The sequence below is a fragment of the Hibiscus syriacus genome, unplaced genomic scaffold (assembly GCF_006381635.1).
Source record: "Hibiscus syriacus cultivar Baekdansim isolate YM2019G1 unplaced genomic scaffold, ASM638163v2 tig00111741_pilon, whole genome shotgun sequence".
Lineage (NCBI taxonomy): Eukaryota > Viridiplantae > Streptophyta > Magnoliopsida > Malvales > Malvaceae > Hibiscus > Hibiscus syriacus.
The window spans coordinates 857,052-882,226 of record NW_024063166.1 but is presented as its reverse complement, the minus strand read 5'-3'; the positions used below and the strand labels follow the sequence as shown (position 1 = coordinate 882,226).

The window sequence follows — 25,175 nt, the reverse complement described above, 5'->3', positions numbered from 1 at the left end:
ATCCAGTCTGAAATGTTGAATTAGGTGTTTCATTTTGTTTTTGTAAGTGCAAATTGGTTATTTATTAATGGAAAGTTAGTATTGATCTTAGACATATTATTGTATAGATTGGGAACAACATCGTACTGATCGAATCGATATAGCAAAGATTCAGAAGAAATTTAAAAAGGATTTTGTTTAGGAATTATGTGAGGCACACGTGAGTGCAACTCTTTTGTTTTATATTACCTTTGAGGGTGGCTTGCGATAAACCAACCTTAGAGTTTTTGATCGAAAACCATTTTATTTATTTTATGTAATATTTTTATAATGCTCTATTCAAGTTATATTTCTAAAGCTATGTTTTGATTGTTATATGTACATGAATGTGAACATGCGATATTTGAATATGCTTATACAAAAATGGTCTATGTGAAAGTACCCTATGAGAATGTACTTTATAAGAATAAGACATACTTTAAATAATGAAATGATAAATAATTATGTGGTTAAATCCCAAGGTATATATATGAGAATTAGTGTTATAGTTGGCATGCGAAGAGTTGAGGGTCCTATGTGGTCCTTCGGGACAAACCTATGTGGTCCTTGGGGACAAACCTATGTGGTCCTTCGGGTGAAAACTATATAGCCCTTCGGGACAAATATGTTGCACTTCGGTGTAAATTATATGAGCAGTGGTGACTGCATTAGTGAACAACCTCAATGTACTCAAATATCTAGAGTTCTCAGTAGTATGCATTGGGCTATTAAAGACAAAGTGATATAAACAAAGCAAAGTGTAAAAGTATACATTCTTGTCAGGAAATGTAAATTGAAATTCCTTATGAAACGTTTTCTATGAGATGAACATGAAAATATTTTACAATGTTTTATTATACTCGCAATTGACTCACTAAGTCAACGACTTAGCGTGTGATTTTTTCAGACATAGGTTCGAAGAGATCATAAGGGTAAAGCTAGGAAGGGACAGAATACAAGGAAGGAAGATCAGATCAGAACAATTTAATCTGAAGGTTTTTGAATTATGTAATTTGTTGGCATGTATTAAAATGATTTAAATTAAAATGCTCTGATCCATTTTGTAATCATACTATTTTATAGTTATGTAAATTATTAAGTACTTACTTTCAATGTGAGTTTGAATTTTAATAGCAATTTGATTTAAGGGTTTCACCACCTGAAAATAAAAAAAGTTAAAATTTTCAATAAGTTTTCAACAAGTAAAAGTTTTGAAAAGTCAATGTGATGCCTCAGATTCGTATCCAGGTCGGGTACGAGTTAGAGGTGTTACATTTATTAGTATCAGAGCTATGGTTTAACTAATTTTAAGTTCGAAATGAAGAAGTTTTTTTAAAAGTGTACATGCCAACTAAAAGTTAAAATCTCTGATCTGATAAGGTAATTAGTATGTCGTCTTTACTAATAGAATAGTGATGTTATCTTAATAGATGTCGAATGAAGAGGGTTCTCGAAGTGAAATGAGGGATGCTCATGAGGGTAATAGTAATTCACTTCCCCAAGTAGACAAGCTAAAGAACAAATGCTTCAAGGAGTGACTGTACAAGATCAAGGGCCTTTTTTCGGATGTTGGACGCGATTCTGACGCATTTCTAACCATCTTCTCCCTTAGCTCCTATGATGATTTTAGGAGCACCTAAATTTAGGGGAGAATCTGAGGAATGTCGTGTTTTTGCGGACCATTGGTTAAATGATGTGAAGATAATGTTAGACGACCTCCATTGTTTAAAAATTAAGAAATTGAGTGTAGTAATCTCCTTGTTATGAGGACAAGCACGGATATGGTAGACTAACATGACGGTGAGTGCTACTAGGGACCATGTGACATGGTCATTCTTTCTTGAAGATTTCAAGAACAAGTATATCAGGGATCAGTTCATCATACAAATGAAACAATAATTCATGAATTCGAAGGAAGGGAATCGCACTATGTATGAGTATGAGTTTTAATTTCGTAAGTTGAGAAGATTTGTAATTGAATTGGTCCCAACAAAAAAAAAGAACTCCTGTGATTGGTTTGTAGAGAGTTTACGCCCCAGTTTGAAGGAACTATTGTTAGCGCTAAATCGTTCCACGTGTCAAGAGGTGGTGAATAGAGCTAAAGCCTTAGAGTGAGCTCATAATGAAAGATTTGGGGAACAAAAGACCCAGTGGAACAAGAGAGTAAATATCTCATCAAGTGCATCATAATCAGAGAAAATATGAGGTTCAAGTTTTAGACCTCAGTTTAGATCGGAGTCAACTGTATCCTTAGGTAAAGGATCCAATCCTGGAAGAGCTAGCAGACTCAATCTGTGGAATCGGGTGTGAGAAAGTCAACTCAATGTTAACATTGTGGTAAACAACATACTGTCATATGTCGAAGGGTATCCGGAGCATGCTTTAAGTGTGAAGAGATAGGATATTTCATTCGAGATTACCCATTGATGACTAGGCCGAGGAAAGAATCAGTCTGAGTCGACCACTCAACCTGAAGTGTATTCAACTGTTCGAGTGTACAACCTTAAGACTAGTGATGATCCTGATATCATTGTAGGTACTTTCAAGTTAACTGATAATCCTATTTTAGTTTTGATTGACATGGGATCAACTTCTTATATTAGTAGTAAATTGGTGAGACAATTGAAAATTCAGTTAGAAGCTATAAGTAATTATGTGATCGTAAATAATCCATTAGGGTATAGTGATAGGGTGAATCAGTTGTGTCGAGGGTGTCCCATAAGGATTCAAGGAATTAAATTCCCTACTAATCTTTTGAAGTTATTCTGGGAATAGAGTGGCTATATTGTTATCATGACAATATCGATTGAAGCTAGTAGCTTTGATAAGTCCTGAAGGATTAGAAATAATTGTGATTAGTGAAAGATTTAATCCATTAGCTAGCATGATATCAGTAATATCAACCAAGAAGTTAATGTTACAAGGATGTCTAGCTTTTATCGCCAATGTGATCGATACTAAAGTCAAGGAGAGAGGACTATAGGACATTTCGACGGTCTGGGAATTTTCAGATGTATTTCCAGAAGAATTTTCAGGATTACCTCTTAATATAGAAGTTGATTTTCAAATTGAGGTTATGCCGGGAGCAACATCGATTTCAATGGCTCTTTACCAAATGGCACCGAAGGAACTGAGTGAGCTAAAGGATCAGTTGCAATAGCTATTGGATAAAGGATTTATCAGACCCAATGTATCGCCTTGGGATGTACCAGTATTTTTTGTAAGGAGAAAGATGGTTCGATACGTCTCTACATTGATTATCAACAACTCAATAAGGTGACCATAAAGAATAAGTATCCTCTCCCAAGAATCGATGATTTATTTGATTAACTCATGGAAACTGTGGTGTTTTCCAAAATCGATTTACGCTCTGGTTATGATCAATTAAAGATACAAGAAAAATATGTTCCAAAAATGGTGTTTAGGACTGTGTATGACCATTATGAAATCGTAGTAATGTCATTTGGATTAACTAATGCACCTGCAACATTTATGGACCTAATGAATAGAGTATTCCAACTGTACCTTGATTAGCTTGTGGGCGTCTTCATTGATGACATCTTAGTGTATTCAAAGACAATGGAGGAGCATGATGCCCATCTTCGGTTGATTCTTCAAAACATTAATAGGCAATAAGCTTTATGCTAAGTTTTCTAAGTTCGAGTTTTAGTTAACTGAAGTGGTATTCCTTGGATACGTGGTTTCTACAGAGGGGATTCAGGTAGATCATCAGAAAATAAAAGCTATATTATATTAGGATGTCTCAAGAAATGTTTCTGAAGTACCAAGTTTCTTAGGTTTGGCGGTATATTATCGAAGGTTCATAAAGGATTTTTCAATGATTTCATCCCCTTTGACCAAGCTGTTAAAAAAATATGTGTCTTTCACATGGATGGATAAATGTCAAAAGAGTTTTGAATCTTTAAAGGAAGTTCTTACAGAGTCTTTGATGCTAGTGCAATCTCCGATGCTAGTGCAACCAGAATCAGATAAAGATTATACAATTTAAAGTGACACTTCCCATAATGGGTTGGGATGTGTTTTAATGCAAGAAGGAAAAGTAGTGGCATATGCTTCGAGACATCTTAAGCCATATGAGAAGAATTATTCGACGCACGATCTTGAGTTAACAACAGTGGTGTTTGTATTGAAGATTTGGCGTCACTATTTATTTGGTGAGTGTTGTTATATCTACACAAATCATAAAAGTTTGAAGTATTTGCTAACTCAAAAGAAGCTTAAATTAAGACAAAGAAGATAGATTGAGCTACTTATAGATTATGATGTAATCATAGATTATTACCCTGAGAAAGCAAACGTAGTAGCTGATATACTTAGCCGAAAGACTTTCACAGCTTTACATATGTTAGATGCTCGACTTGTATTAAAGAACAATTATGATTTGATGGCTGAATTGAAATTAAGACCGTTATTGCTGGAATGAATAAAGGAGTCACAAAGGAAGTATGATAAATGTTTAGTAAGGATAGAACAAGTGGACTAAAGTAAAATTAAGAACTTTGAGGTGAAGTTAGATGGAGGGAACAAGATGTATCAATATTTAAAAGGAAGATTTTGGTGGCCAGGAATGAAATGGGCTATTACAGAGTTTGTTTCAAAGTGTCTAACTTGTCAAATAATGAAAGCTGAACATCAAGTTCCTTTAGGACTTTTACAACTGATTTCCATTCCTTAGTGGAAGTTGGAAATAATTTCGATGGATTTTGTAACAGGACTACCTTTGACACCAAATAAGAAATATTCTATTTGGGTAATTATGGATCACTTAACAAAGACTGCGCACTTCATTCCCGATCGAACTAATTGTTGAATGGATAAGTATGTTGATCTATACATCAAGGAGATAGTTCGACTTCAATGAGTACCAGTTTCTATAGTTTCTGATAGAGATCCAAGATTCACTTCGAGGTTTTGGAAGTCTTTACATAAAGCATTGGGTACCCTATTGAACTTTAAAATGACTTTTCACCTTCAGACCAATGATAAATTGGAGCAGACGATCCAGGTTATGGAAGATATCCTGAGAACGTGTGTGATTGATTTCCATGGATCTTAGGAAAAGTATTTACCGCTTGTAGAATTTACGTACAATAACAGTTATCAATCGAGTATTAAAATTACACCATATGAAGAATTGTATGGAAGGAAATGGAGGACACCGCTTAATTAGTATGAATTAAAAGATCGAGATGTTCATGGTCCTTACTTGATTAAAGAAGTAGAAGAAAAGGTTCAGGTGATCCAGCATATCCTTGAAGTGGCATCAGACAGACAAAAGTCCTACTCGGATTTGAAGAGAAAGGAAATTGAAATCCAATTAGGCGACAAAGTTTTCCTCAAAGTATCACCTTGAAAGAAAGTACTCCGTTTTGGACGCAAAGGAAAGCTCAGTCCTAGATTCATTAGACCTTATGAGATCTTAAAAAGAGCTGGAGCAGTGGCATATCAGTTAGAATTGCCACTAAAAATAGAAAATATTCATAATGTATTCCACGTGTCTATGCTCAGGAGATATCGATCAGATCCTTCACAAGTCATAACATTAAAAGAAATAAAAGTCTAACCTAACCTGACCTATGAGGAAAAACCAATGCAGATTTTGGCAAATGAAGTCAAACAACTGAGGAACAATATGATTGCATTGGTTAAAGTTCTCTGGAGAAATCACAAAGTAGAAGAGGCGACATGGGAACATGTAGAGGACATGAAACGAAAATTTCCTTATCTCTTTGTGTAGTGAAAATTCGAGGAAAATTTTTCTAATGGGGGAGAATTGTAATACCCCAAACATCGGGTCAATGACTGAAGTGTAATAATTTAATATTTGGTGGTTTTATTTTAATAAATTAAAAAGTGCAAGGACTAATTTTTGAAATTTTGTTTAGGACATGATATCAAATATGGAGCAGTGTAAGGGCATTATGGTCTTTTAGCATGTTATGAATTTAAAAATTCATCTTAAAAGATATTTAAGCATTTGAAGAAAAATAAAGGGGAAAGAATTGTCTGGAAGCTTGGCTCACTTTTCTTATTTGTCCCTTCCCGTGACTCCATTGATAAGGTTAGTTTTTCTCAAGCTGGTTATTATTTTCAGGTGTGGATTGCTTTTGAAGCATTGAGTAGTATATAAGCTTGTGGAAACTTTAATATGCATAGAAACTAAGAGATTGGTGAATTATTGATGAATTAGTAAAATGTGTCTTAAGAGATTTGTTGATATGGTTTAGTATTTGGATTTCTAATGATAAATTTACTTTTCAAGGGTTTAATTAAGAAGTTAAAAGTATTAGAAATGATTAAGAACATGTTTGAATATTTGGTATGATTTTTAGTTCTAAGTGCTCTAAGTAGAAATTTAGGTGTTATAAGGGGAATTATGGAGGTAAGTTAGTTAGGGTAAGTGATAATAAGTTTGAGGGTATGAATGGGTCTAAAAGCTTAAAATTTAGGTAAAGAGTGGGAAAAATTTGAAGTGAAATGAGGTAAAATCTAGGTTTGGGTATCGGTACTGAAAGAACAGTACCAATACTATAGGATTAAATTGAAAGAAATAGTTTGAATTGGAAGAACAGTATCGATACTAATTGAAGTAGTATAGATACTGAAGTGGGTATCGATACTGTAAGTAGAGTTGAAATTCCTGAATACAAAATGGTATCGATACCGAAGTGGGTATCGGTACCCAGAAGAGAAGTATTGATACTATTGGAGGGGTACCGATACTATTCAGTCTGAAATACTGAATTAGGTGTTTCATTTCGTTTTTGGAAGTGCAAATTGGTTATTCGTTAATGGAAAGTTAGTATTGATCTTAGAAATATTGTTGTGTAGATTAGGAATGACATCGTACTGATCGAAGCGATATAGTAAAGAGACGGAACGAAAGTTAAAAAAGATTTCATTTAGGAATTACATGAGGCAAATGCGAGTGTAACTAATTTTTTATATTAGATTTGAGGGAGGCTTGCGATAAACCAACCTTAGAGTTTTCAATTGAAAAACATTTTATTTCTTTTACGCAATATTTTTATAATACTTTATTCAAGTTATATTTCTAAAGATATGTTTTGATTCTTATATACACATGAATATCAACATGCGATATGGGAATATGATTATACAAAAATGGTCTATGTGAAAGTACCCTATGAGAATGTACTTTATGAGAATAAGACATACTTTGAATAATGAAATTATAAATAATTATGTGGTTAAAGCCCAAGGTATATGTATGAGAATTAGAGGTATAATTGGCATGCCATGAGTCGGGTCCTATGTAATTCTTCGGGTTAAAACTATATGGTCCTTCGAGACAAAACTATGTGGTCCTTCGTGACAAGCCTATGTGGTCCTTCGTGACAAGCATATGTGGTCCTTCGGGATAAACCTATGCGGTCCTTCGAGACAAAACTATATGGTCATTTGGGACAAATATGTGGCACTTTGGTACAAATTATGTGAGCAGTGGTTACTATATTTATGCACAACCTCAATGCACTCAAATACCTTGAGTTCTCAGTAGTATACATTGGGATATTAAAAAAAAAGTGATATATACCAAGCAATGTGTAAAAGTATACGTTCTTATCAGGAAATGTAAATCGAATTCCTTATGAAACGTTTTCTATGAGATGAACATGAAAATATTTTACAATGTTTTATTATACTTGTAATTGCCTTACTAAGTCAATGACTTAGCGTGTGATCTTTTCAGACGTAAGTTCGAAGAGATCAGAAGGGTAAGGCTAGAAAGGGATAGCATACAAGGAAGGAAGATCATATCATAACAATTACAGCTGTAGGTTTCTTCTATTATGTAAATTGTTGGAATGTATTAAAATGTTTTAAACTGAAATGCTCTGATCCAATTTGTAATCATACTATTTTATAGTTATGTAAATTATTAAGTGCTTACTTTCAATGTGAGTTTGAATTTCAATAGCAATTTGATTTAAGGGTTTCACCACTTGAAATAAAATAAAAAAGTTAAAATTTTCAATAAGTTTTCAACAAGTCAAAGTTTTGAAAAGTCAATGTGACACCTCATATTCGTATCCGGGTCGGGTACGGGTTGGGGGTGTTATATAACAGCATAACTAAAACTTTTTCTTCTTATGCAAACACACATCTTATAATTATAATACACCTTGCTATGACTAACATAATGTTTTCCAAATTCTAATCATACTAACCTTGGAATTTATGTCAATAATCATTGTAAGCTCTTAACATTTTCTTGACACTTACCAATCTAATTAAATAATATGTATATCCTCAATAACTTAGTCAGAGAAAATACAATCATTCACTATATTCTTATCAATACTAGTAATTTCATTCAACTATATCTCAAATTTCCTTAATATACATATCCTTATCCTCTTACTTGAGTCTACATGGATAAGGAATATAACCATAGAAAATACACACTTATGTTTTGTCAACTTATCATACAAATTTTCTCCTGATCCTTTAAACTCAATCACACATGTCTTAACATAACTTTAAAAATCTGAATAACCTGATCGGACCAACCATATATCTGTGGATGGAATTTAATGCTAAAGTTAAATCGAGTTTTGAAGGCCTTGCTCAAATAATTCCAAAACCATGAAGTAAACCTTATGTCTCATCAGATAAATTAAAACTGACACTCCATATACTCTAATATCTTCTTAATGTATAGTTATGCATGCTTATCCTTTGAAAAATCCTTTTGAATAGGAATGAAATACGTGGGCTTTGCTAAATGATCCACCAATACTCCAAATTGAGTCCTTTTTATTCCATGTCAATGGCAACCCAATTACGAAATCCATGGTAACCTTTTTCTCATTTCTACTGAGAACTGAAAAATTGTTTTCTTTCATTCCAAATTTATGTAATACCTTATTTTCAACATTTCAAACTTATAAGCTAAACCTCTTTAAAAATCCTTGTCATACTTAGTGCTCCAAACCGTTCACTTTAATTTCTCATATCTTTATTACCTTAATATATCCTATGCTCCTTACTTTCCTTTATATCATGTTCTATCCTGAACATGTACTTATATATATTCATCCTTTATTTTTAACAAAATAAATTGGAACATTATCTTAGCATTCCTTGCGTTATCTTCTTATTCCAACAACCAAGGGACATAGCATATGAATTTCTATAACCTTCTTAAAATACTTAGAAAGTTCTATCATTTCTCTTTGTTTTACTTTCAACTTGGTAATTTGACCAACACTTCAAGTTTCTCCTCTTTATCACCAATACTGTTGATCCAATACTTTGCCATCATATTTAAACAAGTATAATATTTATTAACTTTTACTCATAACTCCAAAATTTTTTTCCTTCTTAATTCAAAATTTCCTTATAACATAGGTCATTTTTTTGCATACTTCAACTTCCTTCTCTTAGCAATACTAAAAACATCTTCATACAACTTATAATCAGTACTGATTGCTAATTTTATTGAACCTTCTTAACTTTGGTAATCTATAATCATTTGTAAGGAATCTTATTCTTTATTATTCCTTATACTCATAATTTCTCTACTTGATCAATCAGAACTAAATTCAAATACATATCTAACCATGTAAAACACTTCTTCCACTTCAACTTATACAATTTCTGTCGAATTTTCAAATCCAGTTTACAAAATTTACACTTAGACCAGACTTGCTATTCTAATTCTTGGCTTCTTATAAACTAAAAAATTATAAATCTTTATTCATATTTCGAAACAAATTTCTCTATTTCAAACGAAACCCATTTTTTTTATTTTCGATACTACTTAGAATCATTTTCAAATATTATCTTCTACAATGCATTTATTTCTCCAACTTATTTTTCAAAACTATAAATTTTCATCTGATCTTATTATTACATTCCTTGCATTTCGTTGTTTCCTATAAAATCTTTCCTTCCGAACCTTTCTAAATCATTAACCTTGAACAACCATCTATTAGGGCTTAATAAATTATTATCCTGAATTCACAGTAGACTTATATACTATTCAACATTTCTTTTGTGACCAAAAACATTTAACCATCACTTTATATTATGAAATAAATTTTAAATCCAACATTTCTCAACTTCTTCCTTACACTCGAATGTTTTTTACCTTCATATCATGTTTTACCACGGGAGCCCTTGTAGTCTGACATATATTAATATTTAATTACTTAACTATAGTAGCAAGGACAACCTACTAATTACACCATTAGATCAGAGATACTTGTTATTTTGTTGGCATGTACAAACGAAACATTTTTTATAGTCGACCGCTGGTCTGTTTCAAAAACTTGACTAAACCTAAGCTCTGATACCAATAATGTAACACCCCAACTCGTACCCCGATCTAGATACGAATCTGAGGTATCATATTGATTTTTAAACTCTTTGACTTTTTGAAAATTTGACTATTATTATAAAAATGGAAAACACATTTACAAAACATATCAGAACATCTACAATTTTAAACATAATTAGCACATGCCAGCAACATTTCAAATCAAAACTTATACAATTCAAATTTCTAATTCTCACCAGTACGTTATCTTGCTCTTGCTTATTCAACTTACTCCTCGAAGCTTGTGATCATATGTGTAAAAACAATCACACGCTAAGTCTATGACTTAGTGAGGCATTATGATCTTTATAAAATCATAAAAAAAATTTATTTAAACATTTCATAGAAAATACTTGATATGAAAATCAATTCACGTTTCATATAAATGTTATAAACTTTTAGACCCTGCTTAATTCATAATTACATTTACGTTTTAAAAACTACATATACGATTATACACTTTTCATTCTATATCAATTTGTTTAATTCATATTCATTGATTTATTTAGCCCATTGTATACCACTGAGAACTCAAGGTATGCGAGTACAATGAGGTTGTGCACTAATGTAGTCACCACTGCTCATATAAATTGCAACAAAGGGCCATGTAGAATTTGTCATGAAGAATGCGTAGAATTTGTCCCGAAGGACCACATAGATTTATCCTGAAGGACCACGTAGATTCTCCCGAAGGACCACATAGATATGTCCCAAAGGACCACGTTGAACCCTCGACTCTTGGCATGCCAACTGTACTTATAATTCTCATAAATATACTTCGGCCTTATTCCATATAATTATTTTTTATTTAATTATTCAAAGTGTGTCTTATTCATGTAGATCACATTCAAATAGGTATTTTCACGTGGAACATTTTCACTTTGAACATTTCCATATAAACATATTCCCATATCATTTTCACGTAGAAAACCTTTACATAGTATATCAGATTGTATTATATTTAACTCCATATATCATTTCATGTCAAATTTCATAAACAAAAATATATTAAAAATATCAGAAAAGATCTTGTCATAATTCAAATCATTTACATTAACATACTTTCAAGATTTAGCTCTTCACAAAACAAATTATTCACAATTTATTTATCAAAGCATGATAAAAGTGTTTCATAGTAAAATTTAAAACATTTTCTTTCAAAATATTCGAGGTTGACTTATCGCAAGTCTTCCACCTATTATATTTAAAAGTATAGTAAAATGCACTCACCTTTGCCTCACATATGTCCTAAGCAGACATCCTTTCACTGTAGCTTACTAACTTTACACGTCCATTCGTTCAACACTTGCTTTCAATCAAATCTACACATTTAATATGACCCCGGAATATCGGAACTCAATTACATTGACGCAATTAAATTTTACTTAAACAAAATGAAACACCAAATTTAACATTTCAGACTCTGTAGTATCGATATTATTCTTGCTGTACCGATACTTTTCTTTTATGGTACTGATACCCACTTTAGTATCGAAACCATTCTGGCCTTCTGGAAATCAGATTTCAATTATAGTATCGATACCTTCCTATTGGTATCGATACCTTCACATCACTATCGATACTACTTCAATTAGTAACGATATTGTTCATCGTATTCCTACTATTTCCTTCAATTTAACCATATAGTATCGATATTGATCTTCTAATACCGATACCCTTACCCCGAATTCATCTTTTTTACTTCGAAAATTTACCCAACTTTACTAAAATCTATTACTTAGACTCCATTCATGCCTTTAATTTCATTTACATTTATTCCCACTAACTTATATCCATTAAAAACCCCTTAACACCTTAATTTCTCCATAAAACCGTTTAAACTAAAAATCATATCAATTCTTCAAATATGTTTTTAATCCTTTCTAACACTTTTAACCTCTTAATTAAACCATTGACAAGTCAAATGTATCTTTAAAAATCTAAAAAATAATTAATTTAAATCAATTCTCTTAAAAACCCATTTTATTAAATCACCATTAAATCTTGAATATATTAGTTTCAACTCATATTTAGGCTTTATTAAGCTTCTATATCACTCAAAGAACTAAAACCAAATCAGAAAAGAAAAAATCAATCAACTTTGAAATCTCTTACCTTAGTATGGAGGTTTACGAGGAAGGGGAGAAGAGAAGAGCAAGCTTCCAAATTTTTCCTTTCGTTCTTTCTCCCTTTATCACAAGTTAAATAACCCTTAAAATGAATTTTTAATTCATTTCTTATCAAAAGACCATTTTACCCTTAAATCCTTCAATCTTTGATAATAAGTCCTAAACAATAATTCATAAAATTAATCCTTAAACTTTTCAGTTTATCAAAAGATAACCACTAACTTTTAGATCCTTATACTTTAGTTACTAACCTGATGTTTGGGGTATTACACTTCGAGTGAAAATTTAAATGTTTGTGGTGCAGACAATGTGATGATAGTAGATGATCAAGAACCTGTTGGGGAGTATGGTAATCCAAGTCAACTCCAACAATCAGGTATGATTCCATAAATTGTAACAGAGATCATGCTAGAAAAAGAAAAAATCGAGGTTGAAAATTCTGACACGAAAGTTGAGTCTGACTCAAAGAAGATAGGCATAGAGGAAGATCAAATGCCAGTAAAAAAGGCTTAAAAGAACAAGAAGAAAAAGAAGATGATGCCTTTCGTTCTAATTCCAGGGTCATATTCGGACTTATTACCATTTCTCTTCGAAAATGACCTTCCAACACTTATTCCTCCAAGGTATAATACTTACATGTTTCCATATTGGCAAGGTGCCAAACAATCATGCATCTACCATGTTGTAGATTTTAGTCACTCTACGGAAATTTGTATGATTATGAGAATATAGGTTCAAAATCTCATCACGGAAGGGTTGTTATGCTTTGAAGATGGAAAACCTAAGCTCCCTGGAAGCTCAGAACTTATTGTTAAGGGGCGATTGCAAGCCAGTGTCTGCCACAAGACGTTAGTCAAAAGCTTAACTTTTAAAACTAATATCTCAACAATCATTCACTAGGTCTTCAAGATGATCACAATGGTGGCAAAGAGAAAATGAAGTCAATGGAGATTATACTCAATTTTTCTTCATTTTTGTACATCATATTATATCCCAAATTGATCGAAGCTCAACTAATTACTGCACGTCTGGATAAGCCTCTGTTACCCCTTATCCGAGTTGGTATAATGAGAAAATTTCTTGTGAATATCACGCTAGAGCCCAAGGACACTCCATCGATAATTGTAGTAACTTCAAATGAAAAGTTCAAGATCTTTTTGCTCGTTGAGTTATAGAGGTGGATGTTAACAATCAGTTTATTTCAGTCAAAAAGTTGGGAGTCAGCCCCCATAATAGAGTTGATGGCGTCAAAAGAAATAAAGTGCATACGGAAAAAGAGTGGAGAAAGAAAATAGAAAAATCAAGGAAAGTAAGGTATGTGAGATAAGGTTAAAGGATTCAACTCTTACTACTTCTCTAATGCTGAAAAAGGAGAAAGAAATGGGAAACGACGAGAGGGAAATTAGAAGATAGGTAATCCAAGACTGGCTGTAAAAGATGCATTGAAAAAATACGACCATCAAGGTTTTTCAGGTGCACATTTATGACTTATTATCCCCTTTAATCAAGAGTCAGTACCTCACCCTAAGGCCCTTGAGAACGAGGACTAGCCCATCTGCTTATGGCTATGACCCAAATAGTGTTTACGATTTTCATCTGGGGGGCATTAGGCCATCCCACTGACAAATGCATACCATTGATGGGAGATATAGAAAATCTCGTCGACAGTGGAGTCCTGACATGATAAATGATCAAGATATGAGGAGAAAATGAGGATAAATACCCTAATCCAATTAGACACCCAACATTGAAATGGTAATGGGGCAATCTAGATGAACAAGTGAAGGTTGTTATCCACCACAGTTGCACCTTACATTGAAGGCATCATGTCTTAATTTTTTTATCCTTTCTTAGCTTTGTTGTAAGGATATTTAAATGAACTTATTCTATTTTAAAGTTTATGAGCATTGAATCAAATTTGTAATATTGAAATTCTCTAAAAAATTAATCAGATTAAGGGTTCTTTAAATAATTAGGGTTATAAATCTTTGACAAAGTGACAATAATAAACTCGTATAAAACAAGAGCCTTGATTTTACTCTAGAAGATACACCATAATACTATACCCTTCTTTTGTAGGGACCAACATAGCCTTCTCCTCACATGAAAAGACAATCGAAAGGCTTGGCATACAGGTATGCATAGGGACATATGAAATGGGGCATATTGCATACGATGTTGCAAAGCTGGTTGGGTTATACTTCAATTAATAACGTTTGATGGTGATTCTAATCTATTCAGATGGAATAGTCGAGTAGATGAATTTAGTTCAGGTCAGCTGTTTGGGAATTGAACTCTAAAGATGAGATTTTTTTACCTTTAACAACACCCAAACTATAACATCTTCTCCTCGATGAGCTTAAGAAATTGATTTGACATACTCGTGAACGTAATTATAATATGCATAAAATAAAGCTTGAGTTGTTCCTCTAAAGCAATTGGTTAAATGCCATGTCTTTATAAATAGATTCAACTAGCCATATAAAGGCAATTATAATATATATAAAAGATAAAGTTGAATTCAGCTAGCCAAATAATGGCAAATTAAATCTAATGTACTAAATAAGGGGTTTCAGTAAAATGGACTAAGGGAGTAGAGGAACACCTGTTATAGTCGACCTCACACAAGCACCCATGAATTTTATAGTTAGATTGATATTTTCGACAGTGCCTCTACTAAAGGTGTTTGTAAAACTTGAACAGATGAGAGATTTCATAGAACTAAAATGGAAGTGTTCGAAAAAAGTCTAGTAATTGAGTGTGCTAGTTGATTTATTTTGTCTACATCCACTTAATATGACGAGCCTAGAAAAAGGGCATGTCCTAAGGTTCACATGGGCATATAAACAAATAAGGATATCGCGATGGCTGAAAACTTAGAAAATATGAAACCAACCTGAAGTAACCCACCAGCCCTGACACTTGTCAAAGGAGTATAATTGAAAATTTAAATAATAATTTATTCTTTTGATATTCTATGAACTCATGTATATGATTTGCTTCAATTGTGAGCCTGAAATAAAGGGCAGTACTTTACAAAATTCTTTCATTCTTTGATTTCTAAAATAAAATAAAGGAGAAAAATATTTTCAAACAGAACAATCTCAAATGAACAAGGTCCTTCAAGCTAGTGAGACTCATTCTGCATCTATTGGAGAAATAATAAAGAATGCCAGAATAATGAAGCATTCCACAATCCAAAACAAATAGTCTAAGATATCATAATGACTGAAGGATAGAAATTGTAACACTTCCTTGTGACATTGACAGTAACCCGTCAATAAGCATATGATCGCCTTATTCAAAATGAGCACATATGCCAACTCATAGAAAAAATGTAAGACATTTTGTTACCAAAATTCATCACTTCTTAAGTGTCTTTGGCATCATAACATTGTTGTTTAGTGATGTAAGAGTGAGACCAGTCAAGAATGAAATTTTGGCACACAAATAGTGTGAGTCGTGAAAGTACCCACATTGGAGCATGACCAAAAACCCATGTCATGTTGAGATAACAAGGTTCAGACTGAAAAGATGTTGAGAATGAGCCTCACAACTTAGAGTGTAAGGGGCATACCATGAATTTGAGCAGAGCTTACATTGTAGAGAAAACCTACCGAGCATTAATTAACTGTAGAGTTTAAGAAGTTCAAGAACGTATTTCTAACCGCAGCAAGAGTTCAATAAGCGAAATGTTTATTCTAAGAATTTAATACAGATAAAAGGCAAAGAAGACAGAAAGACACAAGATGATCAAATGGCTCTTAAAAATACAAGCTTGAAATTTTAAGTTGCTATACTGATATACGAGTAAACACTAAAGATGAGTGATCAAGTGGATGAAGACAGATTTCTCCACTTTGGAGTCCAAGAAAAATTGAATCAACATTTATGCTTTCATGAGAACATAATTTGCATAAAAGAAAATGCATTAAATTGAAAATTTTATTTGCATTCATGTTTCTCACATAAATGCATGTTTTCACAAATCATTCAGTGAAAAAAGAATATACATGATGTCAAAATCTCAATTGATTAAAGCTAAAATTCAAACCTCAAATACAAATAATCATGTTTAGAGAGTCATAACCTGAAGAACGGGGGGGGGGGGCAATCTATAGAAGAAGCGTTACTTTGAAGTGGGGCATGTTTCCCGACCATTAACTCATTTTATAAATTAAAAAATGATAAATGTTTCTCATTTAAATCTAAAAATTGAAATAATTGAAAAGTAAGAAAAGTTTATTACCTAGTAAACTATTTCCAAAATTGGTAAGTCCTTCGAGAAATCAGTAAGTATTTCGAGCACGATGCTTAAATCTTTCAGGTCATCTATAAGTCTTTCGAGCAAGATGATAAGTCCTTCGTGCAACCCGTAAGACCTTCAGCCAGGATGTTTTCACATGTCTCTCAAATGAGAAAAGTTTCTCATTTAAATCTTAAAATTGAATTTTTTGAAAACTAAGGAAATTTTCTTACCTAGTAAACTATTCCCAAATTTGGTAAGTCCTTCAGGCCATTAGTAAGTCTTTCAAGTTTGATGCTTAAATCCTTTAGGTCATCTATAATCCTTTCGAGCAACATGATAAGTCATTTGGGCCATCCACAAGTCCTTCGGGTAGGATGTTTTTACATGATTTTCCAAAACAAAAATGAGAAAACAATTTCCAAAGTTTTTTTTATTTTTTATTTCCCTAAAATTGATTTTTTTAGAAAAGTAACCAATTCAAAGTCCTAGAAAGGAAGAGGTTCAAATGACACTCAAGTCGAGGCAGGTTCTCATATTTGGTAGCTGCGAGAAAAGTTCCCACAAGAAAAATTAGTTTTCAAAGATTATCTTGAAATCTCAAGACTTTCAAGTATGATTGTTTTCAAATTCTCAAACATGTACTAACAAGTGGTAAAGTTTAATTTTTATATTTGATATCCTCGAAGACAAGAGAAGCGAATTAAACTCGATTAAATTTTCCTGAAGAATAGTAGAATGAATCAACATACCCATAACTGATTTTTCCCTTAAGAAGAAACGAAATATATCCCTCTTTTCAAGATTTGATATTCCCTGAGTAACAGTGGAACAAGTCTACATCGATTCAATCTTCCCTGAAGAACAGTGGAATGAATCAACATCCCTAGATCTGATTTTTCCTCAAGAAGAAGCGAAATAGATCCCTCTTTTCAAGGTTTGATATTCCTTGAGTAACACTTGACAAGTCTACCTTGATTCAATCTTCCCTAAAGAAAAGTGGAGTTAATCAAAGTCCCTAGATCTAATTTTCCCTCAATAAGAAGCAGAACATATCCGTCTCTTTTAAGATTTGATATTCCCTGAGTGATAGTGGAACAGACTACCTTGATCCAATCTTCCCTGAGGAACAGTAGAATCAGTCAACGTTTCTCGATCTAATCTACCCTGGAGAAACAGTGGAACAAATCTCTCAAGAGACTTTAGAGCATAGATTGGATCGAACTAAAACTCATTGTCTCTTTGACTTTTCCCTATTCTTGTTAACATAAGAATGTATAAAGAGGGGCAACTATAGACACCCGTTTTTGTGTGGGTCATAATTTATTATTATTATATTATCATTATTATTACTATTTATTAATATTAATATTATTATTTTATTTTCTGGGTACAAATTTCCCAACTTGCAACCAAACCAGGCCTAGATTACAAATTAAGACCCTAAGTCCCAACCGAATCAACCAAGGCCCAAACGTTCCAAACCTTCAACCCGTGAGCCCAGTCTATTAAAAAACCCTAGTTGCACCAAGCCTCCACCACCTCTCAATTTAAAGCATTAGATTTGGACCCATCAAACAGTATAGATCTGAATCAACTAGAGTTTTACCCTAAAGTGCTTTAATCACCACACGCTCCCTGTATGAAATGCACGCGCTCGTGCTTCTCCACTGCTTGAGGACTGCCACCGTCGCCAGATTTCATGTCGGCCACCAAAAGAAGACAAAGAGCCTCGGGTCAACCCCTAGTTTAACCCACGTCATACCTGCAGAATATCATCCTCGTCAGATTTCACTCTTTTCGGTCAACACCCCTGTCAGGAGAATGAAAAAGAAAGTAAAATAAAATAGAGGGTTCAAACCCTTACAAAAAACGTAACATTAAAAGTGGAAAAAAAAAGAAAAAGGAAAAATCATCCCTCTTTTAGGTGATATAAACAACACATCAACAACACCAAGAACATATCATCAACAAGAGAGCAAGAACCATAAAAAAGGAAAATTAGAGAACAAAAAAACCAAAAGCTTTCGAGTAAAAAAAAGTAGGGAAAATCGAGAAAAAAGAAATGGAGAAGGGACCAAGAAGAAGAAGCTTACCTCGCGGTCCCCGAAGCCTTCAAGCATCGTCAGAGAGCTGTTTGTTCGAAGGTATATCCCTAGATCTAGGGCGTTTGGAGGGTATTTAGGCTTAGGGTTTTTTATATTTAGGTTTAGGGTAGAGAGGGGATTATTTTAGATAACTTTTTAGGTCACCAGACACCGTGTACGGCAGCAAAGCACTCTTGAGAGTGGTGGCCAGAGGATGTCGACCTCCCAATGCGAGGGAGGGAAGACAGAAGCCAGAGAAAAAAAGGTTTTCTCTCCTTTTAGAGAGAGAAAGCAAAATGAAAAATGAGGATTGGCAATTTTTGACTAATTTTTGGGTATTTATACCTACCCCGAGATGACGTCGTTTTAGGGGAAGGGTTTATGCATTTTGGGGATATGAGAAAATCATTCTTGCATCCCTTGTGTATTGTAATCTTACAATTTGGTCACTGAAATGAATGTTCATTTATTTTAATTTAGATCTAAATTTTAATTTCATTTTTATTTTAGTCATTGTCCATGTTTGTACGTGTTTTGGGTAAATATTTGATTCAGTCCCTATATTTTATTGATGTCCATTTTAATCTTGAATTTTAGGTTGTGGTTAAATTACGATTCTAGTACCTAGCTTGTGTGATGTTCTTGTTTATGGCCATGTTATTGCTTGTTTTACTGTTTAATCCTCAAATATTAATAACTTTTTTATTTCAAGTTATGAATAGTGATTATTGGTTTATTTACGATTCTGATGCCTAATCTATACAATATTTGCAATGGTTACCCTAGTCTTGTTGGTTTTGTAGTTTGGTATTTAAAGTTTCTATTTTTCAGTCATACCTTAATGTGGTCTATTCTACTTGTGTTGTGTTGTGCTTTAACCTCTCTTTTTTGTTGCATGTTATTAGGTAGCGATTAAATGTGCATCGGTTCGATCAATATATGTATATTAGTATTTTTAAAAAATATATGTATGTTAAATATTATTTTGTACAAATAATTTATAGAAACGAGTCTTAGCTTACAAGGAGTGTGTTTCCAAGAAATGTTTGAACAAAATAATACCTTTTATTTTTGAATGAACACTTTAAAATTTAACATGTGTATTTTATCTATGAGCTAAGACAATATTATTTTGTATGGAGATCTATGGAAATGTGCCTTAGCTGACAAGGGTCATTTCCCTATGATTTTTCATACAAAGTAATAATTTTTATGCTATAGTTGTTTTAAAAATTATTATGTATATATGATTTATATAAATTAGGGTAATATTATTTCGTATGTTGAATCCATGGAAATTCCCCCTTAACTACAAGGAATGTATTTTCGAGAATTGTTCGTACAAAATAATACTCCTTTTATTTTTTTTAAAAGGATTACAATTTAAATGTATATTCAAGATTTTCAATTTCAACATTTAGATGACGTATAATTGCTTTGGTACCGATTTTGGGCATTACAGGGTGTTAATTCTTCCCCACACATATTCGACTCCCTAACCCTTTTCAAAATGAGTTTCTGGTTAAACGCATACCACTTTTTATCTTTTAAAATTAGTTTTCTTAAAATTATTTTAAAGGATATTTTTTGGTATTTGACCTACCTAACCCAAAGGTCGATGACGACTCCAAATTTGTTTATTTGTACATTTATTTTAAAACCCAACTTTTCCACTGTCAACTTTAAATTACATTCAACTATTTGGGACGTTAAGCTCTCAGAAGCAAATTCAAGTACGAAAAACACTCCCTGTGTGGTATATATATGCACCTACAATCATGATATGCAGATCAATAGAATTGCATATCAAAGTTAACAACTAAGAAAATCTTTAGTCTGTAATTTCGTGGATCCACTAAAACAACCAAAAGCAAATAGAAACCTAAACAAGTCAATATCTAGGGTATGTATATACAATTCAAACAATAAAAACAATATTGGAGAACATCACTAGATAATATAGCTGACATAAAGTGCATAGGAAGAGACCAAATCCCATTAAATCTTACCTCTTTTGTTGTAGCTCCCCATCCGTCTTAGTGTTCAACATCAATTTGATTCTCCTCCGGCTGACCGTCATATTATACATTCATCATGCTCTGATCTTCCATTCAATGGAGCCAAGCTCTGAATATATGCAGTAATGTGCATTGTTTCTTGATAAGCGTGAATACCAAGATTTCTAGCTCTTGTACGGAGGGATCAAATAAAACTAGTTCTAGATCCGAGTTCTCGAGAAACAACTTGCCATTTTTTCAAAACCCAAAGGCCTCTCAACTCCAAGAACAAATTCAACACTGAATTGTTTAGTCCATGAACCATTCATAACCCATAAATCAAAAGACTTTTCAATTCACAAATAAATCCATTGAAGTCCAAAAGGTCCAAATAATATTTTTCTAAACTCCCACCAAATTCAGGCAGTGGTGAAGTTAAAAATTTTTCATTAACCATATCAAACGAAAGAATGAGGTGATCAATTCCTAATGTCTTCCAATAAATAAACCCATTGACATAATTATTAAACAAAGAAAAAGCAAAAAGCATCAACCCCAGTATTTGAAATTTCCTTACAGGAATCGCTTTGAAGTGAATATAACTCAACTTGATCTATCGAATGACTATAAATGCTCATGCCTTCTTCATTTTCCCATGTAAAACAATTAGAAAAAATATTATGGCTTTAAATTCATCAATTTGAGAATCATACCCAAAACCAAGGCGATCAAAACTAGTGTATTCTAATCCATGAGTGCACTGGACTGTGGAGTGAGGAAGGATTTTAAACTCTCTGGTAGATGGGTTCTAAAGGGAAACATTTTGTCCAACTACTGGCTCTGCTAAACACAATATTACATTACAAGGGCCATTAACTAAAGGTGGATGCATAAAATTTGAAAAAGGGTAAGTGAATATTGTGTTTTACTCTAAAGTTTTGGTCTTTCTCGGTCGAAAGTTGAGAGAAATAATGGATGTCATCACAGATGTCACCATGACAACGTTTGAGGAAGAGATTAAGGTTATTATTTTTTAGATTGTTCAGATGATGTTTTGTAATGAAATGAGGGGTTTCAAAAGATGAAGACCAGGGCTTACAAACGCACCTGAAACGGGTCAAGGATTTAACAGGAAGCTTTGAGAGAATCTCCAACACCAACATCTCTACTAATTCGGTTCTAGTTTTGATCAACCCTTGCATCTTCCCTCTTTATCTTCTATATTTCCTTTGTGTTTTTCAATATATGATTTTGTTTGGGGAAAGACGATGAGAACTAATATAAAAGAAAACGAAGATAAACAAAACTTATAATAGGTAACATCAAACATTTTTCTGTAACAAGAAAACTACAATGGAAACTGATCATTGGTTACACTACTTTGATAGGCCTCATCGAGCCCTTTTAAAACCCATTAGCTTATCATAGACAGGGTTTGCACAATATTGACTATATACAATATAATAGTATTTTAAAATATTTAATGTAATGTATTTAATAGTAATATATCAATAATTATTTATTATATTTTAAATTATTAAAATAATAAATTTTATAATAATTTGTTACATTTTTTACTATTAAAGAATATATTTTAACATTATAAAAATAAAAAACCTCTAAAACATTAAATATATAATAAATATAAATGAGAAAATTAAAAATTTATATATGGTCAGGTTGGATCATTGATTTTTTACCTGAAATATAGTCTCGCCCCAACTCGAAGTTATCTATTACATAACTCGTCATGCCCCGAACTCGAAATTAAAAAAAAAGTTTTTTTTCTTAACAAGAAAATAATCATAGGTGACACTACATTGATGTGCCTGGCCGAACCTTTGGTAACTTCAAAAATTCATGAGTTTAATATAGGTAGGGTCAGCACAATATCATTTCGTAAACCATTGAAATATCAAATATTATTATGAATTTTATTAAGGGTAAATTATACTAGTGATATCTTACATTTTTTATCCGTTTAGTTTTTGTCAACAGTTTAAAAAGTTTTGGTTTTGGTCACTTTTATCTTTGGTCTTTATTGTTAGTAAAAATAGTTAAATTTTAATTTGACCTCTGAATTTTGGAAAAACAAATAAATTTTACCTTAAAATTTACATAAAATAGCAATCTAACTCTTAAACTTTTATATAAAATATGAATTGAGCCCTAAATTCAGTCAAAGTTACCGTCTCTACTCGCCACTCATCGTCGTCATTGCCTACCGTCAGTTTTCATCTCCAATCATCGTCGTTGGTTGTCATGTCAACATGTGATACCATGTAAGCTTGATACCTCATCTTTATACGTTGACTATTTTTTGACTAATGATTTTCATCCACATAGGAACTCTTTTTTCCCAAATGAAATGTTAGAGGTTAAAGTGATTGTTTATATATAGATAGGGTCCAAATACACAATGTCATATTTGTTAGGTTTACAGAGATTTAGTAATTTTAGATGAGTGAAAATAGAAGACTGAGATTAACAATAGAAGTGAGAATATATTCAATAAAAAAATAAAGAATTAACCTCATTCACCTATCTTTACTCATCCAATAGTCCTAAATCTCTATATAACAAAAAACATTTTACACTATATAAATGGATCATAATATATATATACTTCAAACCCTAAATTATGATTTCAAGATTAATCGGGATATAGAAGGATAACTAAATTATCACAAATTCAATAATCTACAACCTCTAGCCTCATGCTTTTTTTCTTTTCTTTTCAAAATCCCTTTAGCTTAATATTGAAATCAATAACAATACTAGTCAACAATTTAATTCTCAATCCTAGTCAACAAATTAATAAAACAACACCAATCATCACCAATTTCAGTTTAAGATTCATATTAGATGTGACAATCATGCATATTTGAGTGAGTTCAAATTTTATTTTATTAGAATTAAATAAGTATGTAAATGAACTAAATGAACATGAACAAAAATATGTTCATGTTTGTTCGTTTAAATTTAACTGAACATGAACAACTAAATAAATATTTTTTTTATTAAATCTCATATTCAAATTTGATATGACCTATTAACATTTATGAATGATAAATTTTATTAAATCTATAAATGTATCTATAAGACAAAAGCCCATTATTGCATCATTTACCTCTTTCCAAACCTTTTATGGTCATGTTGATCCACGTGAATTGATTTGTCACCAAGATCCACGTATTTTCATATATGTTCTGTTAATGTTCAAGTTGATGACTAGGTTATGTAAGGACTTAATTGAAACGATGTTAGTACTTTGAGAAGTAAATTAGAAGATTTAAAATATGGGGACTAATTCAAAATATGATACATAATTTAGGGATGTCTAATACAAATAACATAAGTATTAATTTTAATATCTCTGCTCATCCTCAGTTTCTAACATTGAGGTTTTGTAATGATCTCTATTTTTTTACATTTATAATCGAGAGTTCCTGATTTAGGTTATTTTTATATAATCATTAATGTAATAAATTTTACTTTCATTTTATAGAGTCTAAATTAAATATTTTATTTAATCAAAACAATATTTTATTCAAATATTTATTTAATTATCGTCTAATTTGATAAGATAAATTTATTATAAAAGCTTTGATTATTTTTAGAAAATACTTTATAAAAGTAGGTCTCCTAGTTTCGGGCTGAGTAAGATTAAATTAACATAAGTAAGTATATGTCATTATCAACATTATTTTTCATTTACTTCCTATTCATTGAGGTTAATGTTTTTTTCATTTGTGCATGTTGATGAAGATACTCGACGAAAATTAGATAAAACTATCAAGGAATGGGTTTAATTTAATTCTATATATTATTTTATTATTTATTATTTTTATAATTTAAACACTTTTATATTTCTAAAGTTAATTTTATTATTAATTACAAACATCATAACTTTGAAGGTTTACTGCAGCCTTTATTCAAAGTTTTTATATTGGAAAAACTACAAAATCTGTTAGCAATTTGCAGGGCCTGTAGTTTTACCATTTTTAAATGGCAATTTATGTGGACAATTTTGAGTCTTCGTAATCATTTGGGAAGACGAAGTCGATCGAGCGTAACACAAACGAATCTCCCATAATTGCAGTCCTCTAGTTTTGTTTCTGTTACAAGCACTTTCAGGTGCAGCTTTTATAAGGGCCTGAATTATTTTTATAACATATTGAAACATATAAATGTTTCCTGGTGTAAGTCCCATTGCTAAATCAAAGTAAGTTAGAAACTATGTTAGGAAGATGAATTATCAACTATTTAATCTTAAAAATTGTTGTATATATATATAATAATAATAATAATATGATAATGAAACCCATAGAT

At 32.0% G+C, this 25,175-nt stretch overlaps 1 long non-coding RNA gene across 1 annotated transcript; it reads left to right on the top strand.

Moving 5' to 3' along the window:
• Positions 1-2,717: 2,717 nt before the first annotated feature.
• Positions 2,718-22,010, top strand: LOC120168958. Its single transcript, XR_005520624.1, has 3 exons — positions 2,718-2,729; positions 4,155-4,162; positions 21,890-22,010. It is a non-coding gene; the product is annotated as an uncharacterized LOC120168958 (long non-coding RNA).
• The last annotated feature ends 3,165 nt before the right edge of the window (positions 22,011-25,175 follow it).